Source organism: Taudactylus pleione, unplaced genomic scaffold, assembly GCF_031769625.1.
Source record: "Taudactylus pleione unplaced genomic scaffold, aTauple2 ptg003615l, whole genome shotgun sequence".
Taxonomy (NCBI): Eukaryota; Metazoa; Chordata; class Amphibia; order Anura; family Myobatrachidae; genus Taudactylus; species Taudactylus pleione.
Genome location: NW_028287951.1, coordinates 183,965 through 197,791, shown reverse-complemented (window position 1 = coordinate 197,791; position 13,827 = coordinate 183,965). Strand labels below are relative to the sequence as shown.

Below are 13,827 nucleotides of genomic sequence, written 5' to 3'. Positions count from 1 at the left end.
TAGAGAAATGCTGCATCAGCCAAAGGATGACATTTTTGTTTATTCCTAACATGGATTTAAAAATTCTCTGTTTTGTATGTGTCTATGATGTTCTCGAGCAAGTTTCAAGGGCTGCTAACTGTAGCCAATGCATTCATCCCACACTTCATGCACTTTGCTGCTGGATAAAATCCCTTCTTGGCATTTCTTGTAGGACAACAAGAAAAAGCACAAGGCCCGTATGGGGATCGAACCCATGACCTTGGCGTTATTAACCAACTGAGCTAACCGGCCAAACATAAAAGCATCAGCAAACTCATAAATGCCAAATTTACCTAAAACAGGAGAACATTCAGTATTTCAAAGATCAGCAATATTGAGTAGAGGAAGACTCTCTAATAATGGGTTCCATGGTGTAATGGTGAGCACTTTGGACTTTAAATCCAGTAATCTGATTTCAAATCTTGGTGGGACCTAACTTTGTTCAATTTCCTTAAAGTTGAATTTTAGGATAGCTTATCTATATTTAAACTTTGTATAAATCCCATCATCTTCAGTGGTTTTTTTACTCCAAACTAATTTTGAAGCTGTTTCAAATCAGTTTTCAACTGGAGAGATGTTTGTCAAACATTTGGAAATAGGAAAAGTTGCAATAAGAATGCAGTGATCCATCACTTGTGCTATGGTTTTAAGATATTCTGGTTTTAAGAATTTTCTTCTTCAGTGTGCACTAATGAGAGTAAAGGTCTGTTCTTCTTCTCTTCTTAAAACTTAGTCCCCCATAGTAGATTCAATCACCAAATAAATGTCTTGATTGAATAATTTGCCTTAGCATTTCTTAGATTTCCATATTGCTATATTTGAGAAAAAGTTTTCTATGTATGCCATATAGAGAAATGCTGCATCAGCCAAAGGATGACATTTTTGTTTATTCCTAACATGGATTTAAAAATTCTCTGTTTTGTATGTGTCTATGATGTTCTCTAGCAAGTTTCAAGGGCTGCTAACTGTAGCCAATGCATTCATCCCACACTTCATGCACTTTGCCGCTGGATAAAATCCCTTCTTGGCATTTCTTGTAGGACAACAAGAAAAAGCACATGGCCCGTATGGGGATCGAACACATGACCTTGGCGTTATTAGCACCACGCTCTAACCAACTGAGCTAACCGGCCAAACATAAAGCATCAGCAAACTCATAAATGCCAAATGTACCTAAAACAGGAGAACATTCAGTATTTCAAAGATCAGCAATATTGAGTAGAGGAAGACTCTCTAATAATGGGTTCCATGGTGTAATGGTGAGCGCTTTGGACTTTGAATCCAGTAATCTGATTTCAAATCTTGGTGGGACCTAACTTTGTTCAATTTCCTTAAAGTTGAATTTTAGGATAGCTTATCTATATTTAAACTTTGTATAAATCCCATCATCTTCAGTGGTTTTTTTACTCCAAACTAATTTTGAAGCTGTTTCAAATCAGTTTTCAACTGGAGAGATGTTTGTCAAACATTTGGAAATAGGAAAAGTTGCAATAAGAATGCAGTGATCCATCACTTGTGCTATGGTTTTAAGATATTCTGGTTTTAAGAATTTTCTTCTTCAGTGTGCACTAATGAGAGTAAAGGTCTGTTCTTCTTCTCTTCTTAAAACTTAGTCCCCCATAGTAGATTCAATCACCAAATAAATGTCTTGATTGAATAATTTGCCTTAGCATTTCTTAGATTTCCATATTGCTATATTTGAGAAAAAGTTTTCTATGTATGCCATATAGAGAAATGCTGCATCAGCCAAAGGATGACATTTTTGTTTATTCCTAACATGGATTTAAAAATTCTCTGTTTTGTATGTGTCTATGATGTTCTCTAGCAAGTTTCAAGGGCTGCTAACTGTAGCCAATGCATTCATCCCACACTTCATGCACTTTGCCGCTGGATAAAATCCCTTCTTGGCATTTCTTGTAGGACAACAAGAAAAAGCACATGGCCCATATGGGGATCGAACACATGACCTTGGCATTATTAGCACCACGCTCTAACCAACTGAGCTAACCGGCCAAACATAAAAGCATCAGCAAACTCATCAATGCCAAATTTACCTAAAACATGAGAACATTCAGTATTTCAAAGATCAGCAATATTGAGTAGAGGAAGACTCTCTAATAATGGGTTCCATGGTGTAATGGTGAGCACTTTGGACTTTGAATTCAGTAATCTGATTTCAAATCTTGGTGGGACCTAACTTTGTTCAATTTCCTTAAAGTTGAATTTTAGGATAGCTTATCTATATTTAAACTTTGTATAAATCCCATCATCTTCAGTGGTTTTTTTACTCCAAACTAATTTTGAAGCTGTTTCAAATCAGTTTTCAACTGGAGAGATGTTTGTCAAACATTTGGAAATAGGAAAAGTTGCAATAAGAATGCAGTGATCCATCACTTGTGCTATGGTTTTAAGATATTCTGGTTTTAAGAATTTTCTTCTTCAGTGTGCACTAATGAGAGTAAAGGTCTGTTCTTCTTCTCGTCTTAAAACTTAGTCCCCCATAGTAGATTCAATCACCAAATAAATGTCCTGATTGATTAATTTGCCTTAGCATTTCTTAGATTTGCCATATTGCTATATTTGAGAAAAAGTTTTCTATGTATGCCATATAGAGAAATGCTGCATCAGCCAAAGGATGACATTTTTGTTTATTCCTAACATGGATTTAATAATTCTCTGTTTTGTATGTGTCTATGATGTTCTCTAGCAAGTTTCAAGGGCTGCTAACTGTAGCCAATGCATTCATCCCACACTTCATGCACTTTGCCGCTGGATAAAATCCCTTCTTGGCATTTCTTGTAGGACAACAAGAAAAAGCACATGGCCCGTATGTGGATCGAACACATGACCTTGGCGTTATTAGCACCACGCTCTAACCAACTGAGCTAACCGGCCAAACATAAAGCATCAGCAAACTCATAAATGCCAAATGTACCTAAAACAGGAGAACATTCAGTATTTCAAAGATCAGCAATATTGAGTAGAGGAAGACTCTCTAATAATGGGTTCCATGGTGTAATGGTGAGCGCTTTGGACTTTGAATCCAGTAATCTGATTTCAATTCTTGGTGGGACCTAACTTTGTTCAATTTCCTTAAAGTTGAATTTTAGGATAGCTTATCTCTATTTAAACTTTGTATAAATCCCATCATCTTCAGTGGTTTCTTTACTCCAAACTAATTTGAAACTGTTTCAAATCAGTTTTCAACTGGAGAGATGTTTGTCAAACATTTGGAAATAGGAATAGTTGCAATAAGAATGCAGTGATCCATCACTTGTGCTATGGTTTTAAGATATTCTGGTTTTAAGAATTTTCTTCTTCAGTGTGCACTAATGAGAGTAAAGGTCTGTTCTTCTTCTCGTCTTAAAACTTAGTCCCCCATAGTAGATTCAATCACCAAATAAATGTCCTGATTGATTAATTTGCCATAGCATTTCTTAGATTTGCCATATTGCTATATTTGAGAAAAAGTTTTCTATGTATGCCATATAGAGAAATGCTGCATCAGCCAATGGATGACATTTTTGTTTATTCCTAACATGGATTTAAAAATTCTCTATTATGTATGTGTCTATGATGTTCTCGAGCAAGTTTCAAGGGCTGCTAACTGTAGCCAATGCATTCATCCCACACTTCATGCACTTTGCTGCTGGATAAAATCCCTTCTTGGCATTTCTTGTAGGACAACAAGAAAAAGCACAAGGCCCGTATGGGGATCGAACCCATGACCTTGGCGTTATTAACCAACTGAGCTAACCGGCCAAACATAAAAGCATCAGCAAACTCATAAATGCCAAATTTACCTAAAACAGGAGAACATTCAGTATTTCAAAGATCAGCAATATTGAGTAGAGGAAGACTCTCTAATAATGGGTTCCATGGTGTAATGGTGAGCACTTTGGACTTTAAATCCAGTAATCTGATTTCAAATCTTGGTGGGACCTAACTTTGTTCAATTTCCTTAAAGTTGAATTTTAGGATAGCTTATCTATATTTAAACTTTGTATAAATCCCATCATCTTCAGTGGTTTTTTTACTCCAAACTAATTTTGAAGCTGTTTCAAATCAGTTTTCAACTGGAGAGATGTTTGTCAAACATTTGGAAATAGGAAAAGTTGCAATAAGAATGCAGTGATCCATCACTTGTGCTATGGTTTTAAGATATTCTGGTTTTAAGAATTTTCTTCTTCAGTGTGCACTAATGAGAGTAAAGGTCTGTTCTTCTTCTCTTCTTAAAACTTAGTCCCCCATAGTAGATTCATTCACCAAATAAATGTCCTGATTGAATAATTTGCCTTAGCATTTCTTAGATTTCCATATTGCTATATTTGAGAAAAAGTTTTCTATGTATGCCATATAGAGAAATGCTGCATCAGCCAAAGGATGACATTTTTGTTTATTCCTAACATGGATTTAAAAATTCTCTGTTTTGTATGTGTCTATGATGTTCTCTAGCAAGTTTCAAGGGCTGCTAACTGTAGCCAATGCATTCATCCCACACTTCATGCACTTTGCCGCTGGATAAAATCCCTTCTTGGCATTTCTTGTAGGACAACAAGAAAAAGCACATGGCCCATATGGGGATCGAACACATGACCTTGGCGTTATTAGCACCATGCTCTAACCAACTGAGCTAACCGGCCAAACATAAAAGCATCAGCAAACTCATAAATGCCAAATTTACCTAAAACATGAGAACATTCAGTATTTCAAAGATCAGCAATATTGAGTAGAGGAAGACTCTCTAATAATGGGTTCCATGGTGTAATGGTGAGCACTTTGGACTTTGAATCCAGTAATCTGATTTCAAATCTTGGTGGGACCTAACTTTGTTCAATTTCCTTAAAGTTGAATTTTAGGATAGCTTATCTATATTTAAACTTTGTATAAATCCCATCATCTTCAGTGGTTTTTTTACTCCAAACTAATTTTGAAGCTGTTTCAAATCAGTTTTCAACTGGAGAGATGTTTGTCAAACATTTGGAAATAGGAATAGTTGCAATAAGAATGCAGTGATCCATCACTTGTGCTATGGTTTTAAGATATTCTGGTTTTAAGAATTTTCTTCTTCAGTGTGCACTAATGAGAGTAAAGGTCTGTTCTTCTTCTCGTCTTAAAACTTAGTCCCCCATAGTAGATTCAATCACCAAATAAATGTCCTGATTGAATAATTTGCCTTAGCATTTCTTAGATTTCCATATTGCTATATTTGAGAAAAAGTTTTCTATGTATGCCATATAGAGAAATGCTGCATCAGCCAATGGATGACATTTTTGTTTATTCCTAACATGGATTTAAAAATTCTCTATTATGTATGTGTCTATGATGTTCTCGAGCAAGTTTCAAGGGCTGCTAACTGTAGCCAATGCATTCATCCCACACTTCATGCACGTTGCTGCTGGATAAAATCCCTTCTTGGCATTTCTTGTAGGACAACAAGAAAAAGCACAAGGCCCATATGGGGATCGAACCCATGACCTTGGCGTTATTAACCAACTGAGCTAACCGGCCAAACATAAAAGCATCAGCAAACTCATGAATGCCAAATTTACCTAAAACAGGAGAACATTCAGTATTTCAAAGATCAGCAATATTGAGTAGAGGAAGACTCTCTAATAATGGGTTCCATGGTGTAATGGTGAGCACTTTGGACTTTAAATCCAGTAATCTGATTTCAAATCTTGGTGGGACCTAACTTTGTTCAATTTCCTTAAAGTTGAATTTTAGGATAGCTTATCTATATTTAAACTTTGTATAAATCCCATCATCTTCAGTGGTTTCTTTACTCCAAACTAATTTTGAAGCTGTTTCAAATCAGTTTTCAACTGGAGAGATGTTTGTCAAACATTTGGAAATAGGAAAAGTTGCAATAAGAATGCAGTGATCCATCACTTGTGCTATGGTTTTAAGATATTCTGGTTTTAAGAATTTTCTTCTTCAGTGTGCACTAATGAGAGTAAAGGTCTGTTCTTCTTCTCTTCTTAAAACTTAGTCCCCCATAGTAGATTCAATCACCAAATAAATGTCCTGATTGATTAATTTGCCTTAGCATTTCTTAGATTTGCCATATTGCTATATTTGAGAAAAAGTTTTCTATGTATGCCATATAGAGAAATGCTGCATCAGCCAAAGGATGACATTTTTGTTTATTCCTAACATGGATTTAATAATTCTCTGTTTTGTATGTGTCTATGATGTTCTCTAGCAAGTTTCAAGGGCTGCTAACTGTAGCCAATGCATTCATCCCACACTTCATGCACTTTGCCGCTGGATAAAATCCCTTCTTGGCATTTCTTGTAGGACAACAAGAAAAAGCACATGGCCCGTATGTGGATCGAACACATGACCTTGGCGTTATTAGCACCACGCTCTAACCAACTGAGCTAACCGGCCAAACATAAAAGCATCAGCAAACTCATAAATGCCAAATGTACCTAAAACAGGAGAACATTCAGTATTTCAAAGATCAGCAATATTGAGTAGAGGAAGACTCTCTAATAATGGGTTCCATGGTGTAATGGTGAGCGCTTTGGACTTTGAATCCAGTAATCTGATTTCAATTCTTGGTGGGACCTAACTTTGTTCAATTTCCTTAAAGTTGAATTTTAGGATAGCTTATCTATATTTAAACTTTGTATAAATCCCATCATCTTCAGTGGTTTCTTTACTCCAAACTAATTTTGAAACTGTTTCAAATCAGTTTTCAACTGGAGAGATGTTTGTCAAACATTTGGAAATAGGAATAGTTGCAATAAGAATGCAGTGATCCATCACTTGTGCTATGGTTTTAAGATATTCTGGTTTTAAGAATTTTCTTCTTCAGTGTGCACTAATGAGAGTAAAGGTCTGTTCTTCTTCTCGTCTTAAAACTTAGTCCCCCATAGTAGATTCAATCACCAAATAAATGTCCTGATTGATTAATTTGCCATAGCATTTCTTAGATTTGCCATATTGCTATATTTGAGAAAAAGTTTTCTATGTATGCCATATAGAGAAATGCTGCATCAGCCAATGGATGACATTTTTGTTTATTCCTAACATGGATTTAAAAATTCTCTATTATGTATGTGTCTATGATGTTCTCGAGCAAGTTTCAAGGGCTGCTAACTGTAGCCAATGCATTCATCCCACACTTCATGCACTTTGCTGCTGGATAAAATCCCTTCTTGGCATTTCTTGTAGGACAACAAGAAAAAGCACAAGGCCCGTATGGGGATCGAACCCATGACCTTGGCGTTATTAACCAACTGAGCTAACCGGCCAAACATAAAAGCATCAGCAAACTCATAAATGCCAAATTTACCTAAAACAGGAGAACATTCAGTATTTCAAAGATCAGCAATATTGAGTAGAGGAAGACTCTCTAATAATGGGTTCCATGGTGTAATGGTGAGCACTTTGGACTTTAAATCCAGTAATCTGATTTCAAATCTTGGTGGGACCTAACTTTGTTCAATTTCCTTAAAGTTGAATTTTAGGATAGCTTATCTATATTTAAACTTTGTATAAATCCCATCATCTTCAGTGGTTTTTTTACTCCAAACTAATTTTGAAGCTGTTTCAAATCAGTTTTCAACTGGAGAGATGTTTGTCAAACATTTGGAAATAGGAAAAGTTGCAATAAGAATGCAGTGATCCATCACTTGTGCTATGGTTTTAAGATATTCTGGTTTTAAGAATTTTCTTCTTCAGTGAGCACTAATGAGAGTAAAGGTCTGTTCTTCTTCTCTTCTTAAAACTTAGTCCCCCATAGTAGATTCAATCACCAAATAAATGTCCTGATTGATTAATTTGCCTTAGCATTTCTTAGATTTGCCATATTGCTATATTTGAGAAAAAGTTTTCTATGTATGCCATATAGAGAAATGCTGCATCAGCCAAAGGATGACATTTTTGTTTATTCCTAACATGGATTTAAAAATTCTCTGTTTTGTATGTGTCTATGATGTTCTCTAGCAAGTTTCAAGGGCTGCTAACTGTAGCCAATGCATTCATCCCAAACTTCATGCACTTTGCCGCTGGATAAAATCCCTTCTTGGCATTTCTTGTAGGACAACAAGAAAAAGCACAAGGCCCGTATGGGGATCGAACACATGACCTTGGCGTTATTAGCACCACGCTCTAACCAACTCAGCTAACCGGCCAAACATAAAAGCATCAGCAAACTGATAAATGCCAAATGTACCTAAAACAGGAGAACATTCAGTATTTCAAAGATCAGCAATATTGAGTAGAGGAAGACTCTCAAACAATGGGTTCCATGGTGTAATGGTGAGCACTTTGGACTTTGAATCCAGTAATCTGATTTCAAATCTTGGTGTGACCTAACTTTGTTCAATTTCCTTAAAGTTGAATTTTAGGATAGCTTATCTATATTTAAACTTCGTATAAATTCCATCATCTTCAGTGGTTTCTTTACTCCAAACTAATTTTGAAACTGTTTCAATTCAGTTTTCAACTGGAGAGATGTTTGTCAAACATTTGGAAATAGGAAAAGTTGCAATAAGAATGCAGTGATCCATCACTTGTGCTATGGTTTTAAGATATTCTGGTTTTAAGAATTTTCTTCTTCAGTGAGCACTAATGAGAGTAAAGGTCTGTTCTTCTTCTCTTCTTAAAACTTAGTCCCCCATAGTAGATTCAATCACCAAATAAATGTCCTGATTGATTAATTTGCCTTAGCATTTCTTAGATTTGCCATATTGCTATATTTGAGAAAAAGTTTTCTATGTATGCCATATAGAGAAATGCTGCATCAGCCAAAGGATGACATTTTTGTTTATTCCTAACATGGATTTAAAAATTCTCTGTTTTGTATGTGTCTATGATGTTCTCTAGCAAGTTTCAAGGGCTGCTAACTGTAGCCAATGTATTCATCCCAAACTTCATGCACTTTGCCGCTGGATAAAATCCCTTCTTGGCATTTCTTGTAGGACAACAAGAAAAAGCACATGGCCCGTATGGGGATCGAACACATGACCTTGGCATTATTAGCACCACGCTCTAACCAACTGAGCTAACCGGCCAAACATAAAAGCATCAGCAAACTGATAAATGCCAAATGTACCTAAAACAGGAGAACATTCAGTATTTCAAAGATCAGCAATATTGAGTAGAGGAAGACTCTCAAACAATGGGTTCCATGGTGTAATGGTGAGCACTTTGGACTTTGAATCCAGTAATCTGATTTCAAATCTTGGTGGGACCTAACTTTGTTCAATTTCCTTAAAGTTGAATTTTAGGATAGCTTATCTATATTTAAACTTTGTATAAATTGCATCATCTTCAGTGGTTTCTTTACTCCAAACTAATTTTGAAACTGTTTCAATTCAGTTTTCAACTGGAGAGATGTTTGTCAAACATTTGGAAATAGGAAAAGTTGCAATAAGAATGCAGTGATCCATCACTTGTGCTATGGTTTTAAGATATTCTGGTTTTAAGAATTTTCTTCTTCAGTGAGCACTAATGAGAGTAAAGGTCTGTTCTTCTTCTCTTCTTAAAACTTAGTCCCCCATAGTAGATTCAATCACCAAATAAATGTCCTGATTGATTAATTTGCCTTAGCATTTCTTAGATTTGCCATATTGCTATATTTGAGAAAAAGTTTTCTATGTATGCCATATAGAGAAATGCTGCATCAGCCAAAGGATGACATTTTTGTTTATTCCTAACATGGATTTAAAAATTCTCTGTTTTGTATGTGTCTATGATGTTCTCTAGCAAGTTTCAAGGGCTGCTAACTGTAGCCAATGCATTCATCCCAAACTTCATGCACTTTGCCGCTGGATAAAATCCCTTCTTGGCATTTCTTGTAGGACAACAAGAAAAAGCACAAGGCCCGTATGGGGATCGAACACATGACCTTGGCATTATTAGCACCGCGCTCTAACCAACTGAGCTAACCGGCCAAACATAAAAGCATCAGCAAACTGATAAATGCCAAATGTACCTAAAACAGGAGAACATTCAGTATTTCAAAGATCAGCAATATTGAGTAGAGGAAGACTCTCAAACAATGGGTTCCATGGTGTAATGGTGAGCACTTTGGACTTTGAATCCAGTAATCTGATTTCAAATCTTGGTGGGACCTAACTTTGTTCAATTTCCTTAAAGTTGAATTTTAGGATAGCTTATCTATATTTAAACTTTGTATAAATTGCATCATCTTCAGTGGTTTCTTTACTCCAAACTAATTTTGAAACTGTTTCAATTCAGTTTTCAACTGGAGAGATGTTTGTCAAACATTTGGAAATAGGAAAAGTTGCAATAAGAATGCAGTGATCCATCACTTGTGCTATGGTTTTAAGATATTCTGGTTTTAAGAATTTTCTTCTTCAGTGAGCACTAATGAGAGTAAAGGTCTGTTCTTCTTCTCTTCTTAAAACTTAGTCCCCCATAGTAGATTCAATCACCAAATAAATGTCCTGATTGATTAATTTGCCTTAGCATTTCTTAGATTTGCCATATTGGTATATTTGAGAAAAAGTTTTCTATGTATGCCATATAGAGAAATGCTGCATCAGCCAAAGGATGACATTTTTGTTTATTCCTAACATGGATTTAAAAATTCTCTGTTTTGTATGTGTCTATGATGTTCTCTAGCAAGTTTCAAGGGCTGCTAACTGTAGCCAATGCATTCATCCCACACTTCATGCACTTTGCAGCTGGATAAAATCCCTTCTTGGCATTTCTTGTAGGACAACAAGAAAAAGCACATGGCCCGTATGGGGATCGAACACATGACCTTGGCATTATTAGCACCACGCTCTAACCAACTGAGCTAACCGGCCAAACATAAAAGCATCAGCAAACTGATAAATGCCAAATGTACCTAAAACAGGAGAACATTCAGTATTTCAAAGATCAGCAATATTGAGTAGAGGAAGACTCTCAAACAATGGGTTCCATGGTGTAATGGTGAGCACTTTGGACTTTGAATCCAGTAATCTGATTTCAAATCTTGGTGGGACCTAACTTTGTTCAATTTCCTTAAAGTTGAATTTTAGGATAGCTTATCTATATTTAAACTTTGTATAAATTCCATCATCTTCAGTGGTTTCTTTACTCCAAACTAATTTTGAAACTGTTTCAATTCAGTTTTCAACTGGAGAGATGTTTGTCAAACATTTGGAAATAGGAAAAGTTGCAATAAGAATGCAGTGATCCATCACTTGTGCTATGGTTTTAAGATATTCTGGTTTTAAGAATTTTCTTCTTCAGTGAGCACTAATGAGAGTAAAGGTCTGTTCTTCTTCTCTTCTTAAAACTTAGTCCCCCATAGTAGATTCAATCACCAAATAAATGTCCTGATTGATTAATTTGCCTTAGCATTTCTTAGATTTGCCATATTGGTATATTTGAGAAAAAGTTTTCTATGTATGCCATATAGAGAAATGCTGCATCAGCCAAAGGATGACATTTTTGTTTATTCCTAACATGGATTTAAAAATTCTCTGTTTTGTATGTGTCTATGATGTTCTCTAGCAAGTTTCAAGGGCTGCTAACTGTAGCCAATGCATTCATCCCACACTTCATGCACTTTGCAGCTGGATAAAATCCCTTCTTGGCATTTCTTGTAGGACAACAAGAAAAAGCACATTGCCCGTATGGGGATCGAACACATGACCTTGGCATTATTAGCACCACGCTCTAACCAACTGAGGTAACCGGCCAAACATAAAAGCATCAGCAAACTGATAAATGCCAAATGTACCTAAAACAGGAGAACATTCAGTATTTCAAAGATCAGCAATATTGAGTAGAGGAAGACTCTCAAACAATGGGTTCCATGGTGTAATGGTGAGCACTTTGGACTTTGAATCCAGTAATCTGAATTCAAAGGTTGGTGGGACCTAACTTTGTTCAATTTCCTTAAAGTTGAATTTTAGGATAGCTTATCTATATTTAAACTTTGTATAAATTCCATCATCTTCAGTGGTTTCTTTACTCCAAACTAATTTTGAAACTGTTTCAATTCAGTTTTCAACTGGAGAGATGTTTGTCAAACATTTGGAAATAGGAAAAGTTGCAATAAGAATGCAGTGATCCATCACTTGTGCTATGGTTTTAAGATATTCTGGTTTTAAGAATTTTCTTCTTCAGTGAGCACTAATGAGAGTAAAGGTCTGTTCTTCTTCTCTTCTTAAAACTTAGTCCCCCATAGTAGATTCAATCACCAAATAAATGTCCTGATTGATTAATTTGCCTTAGCATTTCTTAGATTTGCCATATTGGTATATTTGAGAAAAAGTTTTCTATGTATGCCATATAGAGAAATGCTGCATCAGCCAAAGGATGACATTTTTGTTTATTCCTAACATGGATTTAAAAATTCTCTGTTTTGTATGTGTCTATGATGTTCTCTAGCAAGTTTCAAGGGCTGCTAACTGTAGCCAATGCATTCATCCCACACTTCATGCACTTTGCAGCTGGATAAAATCCCTTCTTGGCATTTCTTGTAGGACAACAAGAAAAAGCACATGGCCCGTATGGGGATCGAACACATGACCTTGGCATTATTAGCACCACGCTCTAACCAACTGAGGTAACCGGCCAAACATAAAAGCATCAGCAAACTGATAAATGCCAAATGTACCTAAAACAGGAGAACATTCAGTATTTCAAAGATCAGCAATATTGAGTAGAGGAAGACTCTCAAACAATGGGTTCCATGGTGTAATGGTGAGCACTTTGGACTTTGAATCCAGTAATCTGAATTCAAAGGTTGGTGGGACCTAACTTTGTTCAATTTCCTTAAAGTTGAATTTTAGGATAGCTTATCTATATTTAAACTTTGTATAAATTCCATCATCTTCAGTGGTTTCTTTACTCCAAACTAATTTTGAAACTGTTTCAATTCAGTTTTCAACTGGAGAGATGTTTGTCAAACATTTGGAAATAGGAAAAGTTGCAATAAGAATGCAGTGATCCATCACTTGTGCTATGGTTTTAAGATATTCTGGTTTTAAGAATTTTCTTCTTCAGTGAGCACTAATGAGAGTAAAGGTCTGTTCTTCTTCTCTTCTTAAAACTTAGTCCCCCATAGTAGATTCAATCACCAAATAAATGTCCTGATTGATTAATTTGCCTTAGCATTTCTTAGATTTGCCATATTGCTATATTTGAGAAAAAGTTTTCTATGTATGCCATATAGAGAAATGCTGCATCAGCCAAAGGATGACATTTTTGTTTATTCCTAACATGGATTTAAAAATTCTCTGTTTTGTATGTGTCTATGATGTTCTCTAGCAAGTTTCAAGGGCTGCTAACTGTAGCCAATGCATTCATCCCACACTTCATGCACTTTGCCACTGGATAAAATCCCTTCTTGGCATTTCTTGTATGACAACAAGAAAAAGCACATGGCCCGTATGGGGATCGAACACATGACCTTGGCATTATTAGCACCACGCTCTAACCAACTGAGCTAACCGGCCAAACATAAAAGCATCAGCAAACTGATAAATGCCAAATGTACCTAAAACAGGAGAACATTCAGTATTTCAAAGATCAGCAATATTGAGTAGAGGAAGACTCTCAAACAATGGGTTCCATGGTGTAATGGTGAGCACTTTGGACTTTGAATCCAGTAATCTGATTTCAAATCTTGGTGGGACCTAACTTTGTTCAATTTCCTTAAAGTTGAATTTTAGGATAGCTTATCTATATTTAAACTTTGTATAAATTCCATCATCTTCAGTGGTTTCTTTACTCCAAACTAATTTTGAAACTGTTTCAATTCAGTTTTCAACTGGAGAGATGTTTGTCAAACATTTGGAAATAGGAAAAGTTGCAATAAGAATGCAG

At 35.9% G+C, this 13,827-nt stretch overlaps 4 non-coding genes across 4 annotated transcripts; all 4 read right to left on the bottom strand.

The window, feature by feature from the left end:
- Positions 1–1,080: 1,080 nt before the first annotated feature.
- TRNAI-AAU (transfer RNA isoleucine (anticodon AAU)) lies at positions 1,081–1,154 on the bottom strand. Its single transcript has one exon. It is a non-coding gene; the product is annotated as a tRNA-Ile (tRNA).
- A 1,688-nt stretch (positions 1,155–2,842) lies between these two features.
- Positions 2,843–2,916, bottom strand: TRNAI-AAU (transfer RNA isoleucine (anticodon AAU)). The gene has a single exon. It is a non-coding gene; the product is annotated as a tRNA-Ile (tRNA).
- Positions 2,917–4,590: 1,674 nt separating this feature from the next.
- On the bottom strand, positions 4,591–4,664 carry TRNAI-AAU (transfer RNA isoleucine (anticodon AAU)). Its single transcript has one exon. It is a non-coding gene; the product is annotated as a tRNA-Ile (tRNA).
- A 1,676-nt stretch (positions 4,665–6,340) lies between these two features.
- On the bottom strand, positions 6,341–6,414 carry TRNAI-AAU (transfer RNA isoleucine (anticodon AAU)). Its single transcript has one exon. It is a non-coding gene; the product is annotated as a tRNA-Ile (tRNA).
- Between the last annotated feature and the right edge of the window lie 7,413 nt (positions 6,415–13,827).